Here is an 8,960-nt window from a genome sequence, read left to right as displayed (position 1 = left end):
GCCACCGCGTTCAGCCCCTACGGTGCCATTGCTTGGAAATCACTCGTGGGAACACACACTTATGGGTCACGTGTGAAGAATTTTCCTTTTTCTATTTTTTTTCCCCTTTTTTTCGTGTGTGTGTGTGTGTGTGTGTGTGTGTGTGTGTGTGTGCGTGTGCGCGCGCGGTGGGACGGAGTTTCGCTCTTGCTGCCCAGGCTGGAGTGCAATGGCGCGATCTCGGCTCACTGCAACCTCCGCTTGCCAGGTTCCAGCGATTCTCCTGCGTCTGCCTCCCGAGTAGCTGGGATTACAGGCCTGCGCCCCCATGCCCGGCTAATTTTGTATTTTTAGTAGAGACGGGGTTTCTTCATGTGGGTCAGGCTGGCCTCGAACTCCCGACCTCAGGTGATCCACCCGCCTCGGCCTTCCAAAATGCTGGGATGACGGGCATGAGCCACCGTGCCCGGCCTTAGCCGTTTATTTTAAAGTCGAGGAGCTTATCAGGGAAATACGAGAAGTTTGGACATCACAGGTGACAGAGAGAAAGGTCTGCAAATGGCCCTTCCATCCAAGTGGGGACCCGGCCTCGATCTCCCGAAATCATGCACCCAGTGGGGAAGCCCGGCAAGGCCCGTCTGTGTAGATTCCTCTCGGCCTCTCTAAGCACGCACTTCTCACTTTGGTGGAAGGGGCAGGGCCCTCTCTGGGACGGGGGAATCTGACAGACAAAGAGACAGACGTAGAAAAAGAGAGATCGACAGACAGAGACAGAGAGAAACGGACAGAAAGAGCGAGAGAGCGAGAGAGCGAGAGCGAGAGCGAGAGCGAGAGCGAGAGAGAGAGAGAGAGAGAGAGAGAGAGAGAAACAGACTAGACAGGGAGGGGGAGAGAGGGAGAGAGACAGACAGAGACAGACAGACAGGCAAAAAAGAGAGTAAGACAGAAGACAGACACAGTGAGTGAGAGACACAGGTAGAGAGAGAGAGAGAGAGAGAGAGAGACAGACAGAGAGACAGAGAGACAGAGAGAAAGAGAGGGACAGGCAGACAGATAAAGAGAGTGACAGAGAAAGACATAGACGGACAGTGAGAGACGGAGAGAAACAGACAGAGAGAGAGAGAGAGAGAGAGGTAGACAGACAGACAGGCAAAGAAAGAGAGTAAGACAGAAGACAGACACAGTGAGAGAGACAGGAAAGACAGAAACGGACAGAGAGAGACAGAGAGGAACAGACAGAAAGAGAGAGGGTCCTAGCCCAATAGCGATACAGTGCCATTTCTTTCATTTCCTCTTTCTTTCCTTCTTTCTTTCCTTCTTTCTTTCTTTCTTTCTTTCTTTCTTTCTTTCTTTCTTTCTTTCTTTCTTCTTTTTTTATTTTTTTATTTTTTTGAGACGGAGTCTTGCTCTGTCACCCAGGCTGGAGTGCAGTGGCGCGATCGCAGCTCCCTGCAACCTCCGCCTCCCGGGTTCACACCATTCTCCGGCCTCAACCTCCCGAGTAGCTGGGACTACAGGCGCCGGCCACTACACCCAGATAATTCGTTTGTTTTTTTAGTAGAGACGGGGTTTCACCATGTTAGCCAGGATGGTCTCGATCTCCTGACCTGGCGATCCGCCCGCCTCAGCCTCCCAAAGTACTAGGATGACAGACGTGAGCCACTGCGTTCAGTCTACAGTGCCGTATCTCAGAAATCACTCACAGGAACAGACACTTACAGGTCATGTGTAGAGTTTCTTTTTTTGTTTTGTTTTGTTTTGTTTCGTTTTGTTTTGTTTTGCACGAGGAGGTGGCGGGATGGAGTTTCGCTCTTGCGTCCCAGGATGGAGTGAAATGGCAGAGGGGACTCAGGGAGTCAACCTATGGCAGAGATGGCACGTCATTCAGAGCGTAACGTCCACAGCGAAAGGTGGTAGGGCCGGCACTTTTAAAGGCTGAAATCCCGGCGGCTCAGGCCTGTCGTCCTCGCACTTTGGGAGGCCCAGGAGAACGGATCACTTGAGGTCAGGAGTTCGAGACCAGTGCGGCCAACATGGAGAAACCCCGTCTCTACTCAAAATACAAAAATTAGCCGGATGTGGTGGTGTGCGCCTGTAATCCCAGCCACTGAAGAAGAATCACTGGAATCCGGGAGGCAGAGGTTGCAGTGAGCCGAGGGAGTGCCACTGCACCCCCGCCTGGGTGACAGACTGAGAGAGACTCAGTCCCTCCCTACCAAAAAAGAAAGAAAGAAAGAAAGAAAGAAAGAAAGAAAGAAAGAAAGAAGAAAAAAAAAAAAGAAAAAAGAAAAAAGAAAACAAAACACAGGGACCGCCACCGGGCGCAGTGGCTCACACATGTAATCCCAGCACTTTGGGAGGCCGAGGTGGGCGGATCACCTGAGGTCAGGAGTTCAAGAGCAGCCTGGCCCACATGGTGAAACTCCGTCTCTACTAACATAGAAACATCTTCGGAGCATGATGGTGGGTGCCTGTAATCCCAGCTGCTCAGGAGGCTGAGACGGGAGAATCGCTTGAACCTGGGAGACGGTGGTTGCAGTGAGCCGAATCGCACCACCGCACTCCAGGCTGGGTGGCTGAGTGAGACTCTGTCTTAAAACAACAACAACAACAGCAGCAAAAAAAATAGCAAACGCACAAAAAAAGAACAGGCCAAAATACTCCATTGTCACTGAACGTTCCGCCACCAGACCGGAAACCCCCTGACTCAGGTCAAGGAGGTGGTGTTTCCTTCTCTCTGTCTCTGTCTCTCTCTCTCTCTCTCTCTCTCTCTCTCTCTCTCTCTCTCTCTCCCCCCCCCCCCAACTTTTATGTCTTGTTCAAGCACACATGTGCAAGATTGTTACACAAGTAAACTTCTGACTTGGGGGTTCAGTGTGCAGATGATTTCATCACCCGGATAACTCAGCGCAGTACCCGACAGTTTTCGTGGTTTGGTTTTTTGTTTTGTTTTGTTTTGTTTTGTTTTTCCCTGAAGATGTCTCTCCTTCCACACCTCCTCCCTCAAGTAGGCTCCCGCCTCTCTCGTCCCCCTCGTTCTGCCCACGAGTTCTCATTATTTAGTTCCCAGTTATAGATGAGAACACGCGGTCTTTAGCTGATCGTTGCTTTCATCTTCGGCGGTGGCGGTGAAAGAGGCATGACACGAAATCGACCCTTAGGACGCTCCCCTCCGTCCACACCCCACACCCCCTCCCCACACACACCCTCATTCCTGCCCCCCCTCCTCAAACCCAAGACAGGAAGAAAGGCAGATATTAAAGTCAGAGGTCAGCCTCCAAGACGGTGGAGGCAAGGGATCTGAAAGGGTGAGCAAGCGATAGGGGTCGGGGGATGTCGTGGCCGAGCTAGCAAAAATAGGGGACCGACTTTCCAGCCCCAGCACACCCCCAATCCTCAACCGCAGCTAGCCTCTGGGTGGGGTTGCGCCTGTAAAAGCTTCTGAATGGAGAGAAGCCCAAGGCTATGGAAGGCATCAGCTCCCAGTCCGGGAAGGGAACAGGGCTTTGTGCATTCGAATGGGGCTTTAGAAGGCGGTGCTGCGGTTTCCAAAGCGACACGCCTCGCCTCGCCTCGCCTCGCCTCGCCCCGCCCCGCCTCGCCCAGAGCGAAACTCCGTCTCAAAAAAATAATAATAATTTTAAGATAATAATAATAATAAAAAATAAATAAATAAATAAATAAATAAATAAGAAATAAATAGTTAGTACAGCGGTCGTGGTCGTGAATCATTCCCCGGAGTCCAGGCGCAGTGGCTCACGCCCGTCACGCGAGCACTTTGGGACGCCGGGGCAGAAGGCTTGCAACAACATGATGAGACCCTGTCTGTGCAAAAACATTTGAAAAGGAAGGCCGGGCGCGGCGGCTGACGCCTGCCGTCCCAGCACTTTGGGAGGCCGGGGAGGGAGAATCACCTGAGGTCGGGAGTTGGAGACCAGCCTGACCAACATGGTAGAAGCCCCGTCTCTAGTAAAAATACAAAATCAACCAGACGTGGTGGTGCATACCTGCAACCCGAGCTACTACTCGGGAGGCAGACTCAGGAGAATCTCTTGAACCCGGGAGGCAGAAGTTGCGGTGAGCCGAGATCCGCGCCATTGCACTCCAGTCTGGGCAACAAGAGCGAAACTCTGTCTCGGGAAAAAGAAAAATAAAACAATAAAAATTGAAAATCATCTGGGCACAGTGGCGCGTGCCCCATGGTCCCAGGCACTACACTCTGGAGGCTGAGGTGGAAGGATCGCTTGAGTCCAGGAGCGTCCACACTGCAGTGAGTTTGGTTTTGATGGCACCACTGCCAGGGTGACAGAGTGAGACGCCGTCTGTAAATCAGTCAAGCAATCAATCAGATCACTGCAAGGAGCTCTCTATGTCTTACTTTCAATAGGTGTCTCTTTAGGCCAAGCAGGCATGGTGCCTCACGCCAGTAATCCCAGCACTTTGGGAGGCCGAGGTGGGATGAAAGAAGGAAGGAAGGAAGGAAGGAAGGAAGGAAGGAAGGAAGGAAGGAAGGAAGGAAGGACAGACAGAACAAAAAGTTTTACAACCCTTTTTTTCATAGTGTCAGGAATTTACAGATAACACAAGTAGTTTAGGTCAGGGGCCGATGTTATTAGTATTACTTTTTTTTTTTTTTTTTTTAACTCCTACGGCCTGGTGGTGGTGCCAAGGTTGTCTGGCTATTTATCTGACTTTTGTTTGTTTCTAACGTTTTGCTTTCTCTCTTTCCTCCTGTCTTGTGAACTAGGCAAGGTGGGGGGAGGAGGGCAGCAGGAGCAGTAGAGGTCTCCTTCCTCATCCCCCACTTTGAGAATTTTCACTAATTAGTGGGCGGGTTCCCTTTCATTTTTACTTTTTGGGTCTTTTTTTTTTTTTTTTTTTTTTTTTTAAGACGGAGTCTTGCTCTGTCACCCAGGCTGGAGTGCAGTGGCCGGATCTCAGCTCACTGCAGCCTCCGCCTCCCGGGTTCACGCCATTCTCCTGCCTCAGCCTCCTGAGTAGCTGGGACTACAGGCGCCCGCCACCTCACCCGGCTAGTTTTTTTGTATTTTTTAGTAGAGACGGGGTTTCACCGTGTTAGCCAGGATGGTCTCGATCTCCTGACCTCGTGATCCGCCCGTCTCGGCCTCCCAAAGTGCTGGGATGACAGGCTTGAGCCACCGCGCCCGGCCAGCAAGTTTCTATTACAAGTAATACACTTACAGTGAGGGTTTTACATTTTCTACAGCTGGAAACTCTTTTCTAAATGAAGACCTAGGATCAAACCTGTGTTAAACCTGAACAGGCACATGTACTAACTTTGTCATGTCTTAAGCAGGTTAGTTTTTAACTGGGCCTTAAAACCTTTTTTTAGCAAGTAAAACAGTATTTTTTAATCAGAGAAGTTTTTACGAGCCCGACGCTTGAACTTGCGGCGTCTGTTTGGGGAAAGAGTTGGTTAAAGTCAAGTTATCTTGAGGCATTAACCCTTCTGCTTCTCCAGGCCATTGGTCTCTTACGTGAGCCCTTCTATCAACATAACATGAAGAAACATCTAGGCTGCCAGCAATGTTTTCAGCCTACTGAGGAAATAGGTTTTTTTCTGTTTTTTTATTTTTATTTTTTAAATTTTTGGCTAAAGGAGGAGGTTCTGGTAACTTCTGGTTTATATGTTTAAAGAATGACTGAAAGACCTTGCGATCGTTGCTGGGCTGGACGGGTCTGGGTTTCCTAAGCAGTACGTGTACAGTGGGGACACCTTACATAGGTGTTTCTTCTAGCATGGTTATGGGTGGGGGGGGGGGGGGGTGGTAACAACAACAAAGCAATGTATAGCATATTCATATCCAGCAAGGACGAAAGAGGTCCTTACCTGGGAAAAAGGTTGAATACAGCGACAGAACAATAGGAAAACAGTTAGTATTCTAGGAAAACTATCTGTCTTAAGATTTTTAACTACATTGACTTGCTTGATGAGTCCTCAAGCTTCGGCCGTGCATAGACTAGTCAGCTGCCGGTGTGTGACTAGAGCAGGGCTTGTGGTCCTCAGCAGCAGCTTGGTCTCGTCTCAGGATCAGCCGGGCTGGATGATCTGCGTCCTGTTAGCCGGTCCACTTGTCCTGAGCTGTCGGTGTTAGCTGACTGTGGTGGATCCAAGACGCAACACCTGCAACTTTAACAGCAGTGGGAGTGGACAAGGTTACAGTATAGGGCTCATCCTATATGGGTTGTAGAAAAATTAGGTTTTACTTTAAACAGAGTCCCTAGATTTAAATGGGTGTCAGGCTCGTAGGCATTATTTTTCTTCATTTAATTATGAACACTTCGTATGGCTATTTTGAAAGGCTGCATTTGCCTTTTAAAGGTTAATTTCTTTAGTTTCCGGAGGTCACCTTTTATTTGACCTACGATTTGCGGGTGGCCAACTGAACACAATCTTACAGGGCAGATACCTAGTTTGTTTGGTAGGGGTGCACCTGACTCGGAGGAGGACCGTAGGCAAAAACCTGATTTTATCTTAAGTGAATTTCCTGGCATATATCTATATATCTATATCTATATCTATATCTATATCTATATCTGTGTGTGTGTGTGTGTATGTGTGTGTGTGTGTGTGTGTATATATATATACATCTATCTATCTATCTATCTATCTATCTATCTATCTATCTATCTGTCTATCTATCTATATCTATATATGGCAACCCTTTTTTTTTCGTTTTGTTTTTTGGTCGCCAGTAGCTGCTCGCTCGAGTGTCCAGTTCATGCGTTCCACCTTTTGTTGAACTTTGTGGCCGATAGGCTGCGTGTAACCTCTGTTGTATTGTTAACAGTCTTGTTAAATCTTGCACTATTCCAGCTACAGCTACAAATGCTGGCCTATTGTCTGACTTTAAAATCAGAGGTAGTCTTAAACCTGGGGATAATGTCTTTTAACAGTACTTTAGTCACTTCTTGTACTTTTTCTGTCCTGGTGGGGAAAACTGTAACTTACCCTGAAAAGGTGCAAACAAGCACTAGCCTCCAGCAGGGGGCAGTCCTGTAAAGTCTATAAGCAAGTTTTCACAAGGTATGGCTCTTTTTCCTGTTTCAGTTTCTTAGAGGAGGAGTTCCCCCCTCCCCCCATCCCCACCCCCACTCCGCCCCTTTGTCACTGTATCTAGTGGCTGAGCCTTCAGTGAGAAATTGGAATCCAGATACGGCAGAGTCTTGCTGTTTGTAACTTCTAATGTGACCATGGGCTCCTGGGAGCCTAATGAGAAGGTGCCTAGTCTGCCCTAGTCTTTACATTCTTCAGCTCCTGTCAGCCTGATCAGATGAGTGTCTGGTTCCTCCAAGGTGCAGCAGCCCTTGGCCGATGGCCTCTTTGTCTTGCGGCCTTGGCCATTTCCTGTATTGCCTTCTGAACATTTACCCTTCTAGAGTCTTTTTTTTTTTTTTTTTCCATCTCGCACATTAATCTCTCTCTAGCCTTGTCCGGCTCTGGAATCCTTGCCTAACTTGACTTCGGTCATGTCTACATCCACGTCCGCGGCCTCTCACAATGCTGCTTTCCGCCCCCCCCCCCCCCCCCCCGCGTTCTCACGCTCCTACGGCCAGCTGGTGGGGCCCGAGAAACGGCACGGGCCCTGCCCCCGCCCACGCACTGCTGTCTGTCTCTCCTGTTTTCTTTTGATTCTCTATCTTTACACTTGCTTTTAGTCTTTCTTTTTCTTTTGCTCTTTTCCCTGTTTTCTAGAGTTTAACAGGCTCTTTTCTTTATACACTTGGAGGGTGAAACAGGCATACCGAGAGTCAGTGTAAATGTTTACAGTCTTACCCTCACCGAGTTCTAAGGCCCGGATTAAAGCAATGAGCCCAGCTTAACGACAGCGTCCAGGGTTACCACCGCATATTCTGCACATCTCTCCCCTCGTGGGTTGGTGAAGCTGTTCCCGTCCACGCATAGCTCCTAGTGTACTGATGCCCAAGGCTGGTCCCGGAGGTCAGATCTGCTAGAGTACACTGGAGTCCAACACCTCTACACAGTCATGCTCGACAGGGCTCTAGCTGTCGGGAGCAAGGCGGTGGGTTCAGGGTGTTCCCAGTTTAGTAGCTCAATGGTTGAAAAGGGCTGATAGATGAAAGTCTGTTGCCCACCCCCCTCCCCCCGGGATGTGGGCCTGGTCATTATAATAGACAGGTCCTCGTATCTCCCTGAGAGGCATTTACAGAGCTCGAGTAAGACCAGATCTGAGATGGCCCACTTGACTATCTCGACTTCTTTCCTTGGCCTCTGGAGGCTCCGATCCTTCCCTTCGAGGTGAGACCTGGGGCGTGTCAGCTCCTGAATCTCATTTCTGAGGGGGTTGTTGGCCTCGGTGAAGCGGGGTAGGCTGGGAAACATGGAGAAAGAATCTGTGTTATCTCTCGCGGCTCCCGTAAAAACTGGCTTCTCTTGCCGTTTCCTGGGACTCCCTTTTTAAAAAAACTGTGTGTCTGCCGGCGAAGCCGCTCTTACTTTTACTTTTGGCTATTTTGCACAAAGTTGTTAAACAGGGCTAAATTAACGCTGGCTTTGTCTATAATCTATTTCGCCATGAGTCCCTATAAAGGAATTTGATCTAGGTACACAGGCTGTCCTCCGACCCCGTCACCACCTGAACTACACGGCCAATTGTGCTCTGCCTATAGTTCCTTCCGTGGGCCATCCAACAGCAGAAGAGGGCAATTCTAATTCACCCAGAGTTCGTGACCTCTAGGGGGTTAACTGAACTCTATAATCTCCTGCAAAACCTTTTGTAAGGTTCTGTAACATGCATTTTAGTAGGGTAAGTTGTGACGACTTGATGACTTTCCTTTTATTTTTCTTTTTGAAACGTTTTTAAGAGGGCTCCTAGCGGAGTGGGCTTACTTTGTGTCTGACCTATGTTTCTCTCGAGACGAAACAACATTCACCCTACGAGAAGGAAAGGGTAAAAGGTCACTCAGTCACCTAATTCACACTAAATCAAAATGAAAGC

This window comes from Macaca fascicularis, chromosome 10 (genome assembly GCF_037993035.2).
Source record: "Macaca fascicularis isolate 582-1 chromosome 10, T2T-MFA8v1.1".
Taxonomy (NCBI): domain Eukaryota; kingdom Metazoa; phylum Chordata; class Mammalia; order Primates; family Cercopithecidae; genus Macaca; species Macaca fascicularis.
Note: the sequence above shows the minus strand (reverse complement) of the source record.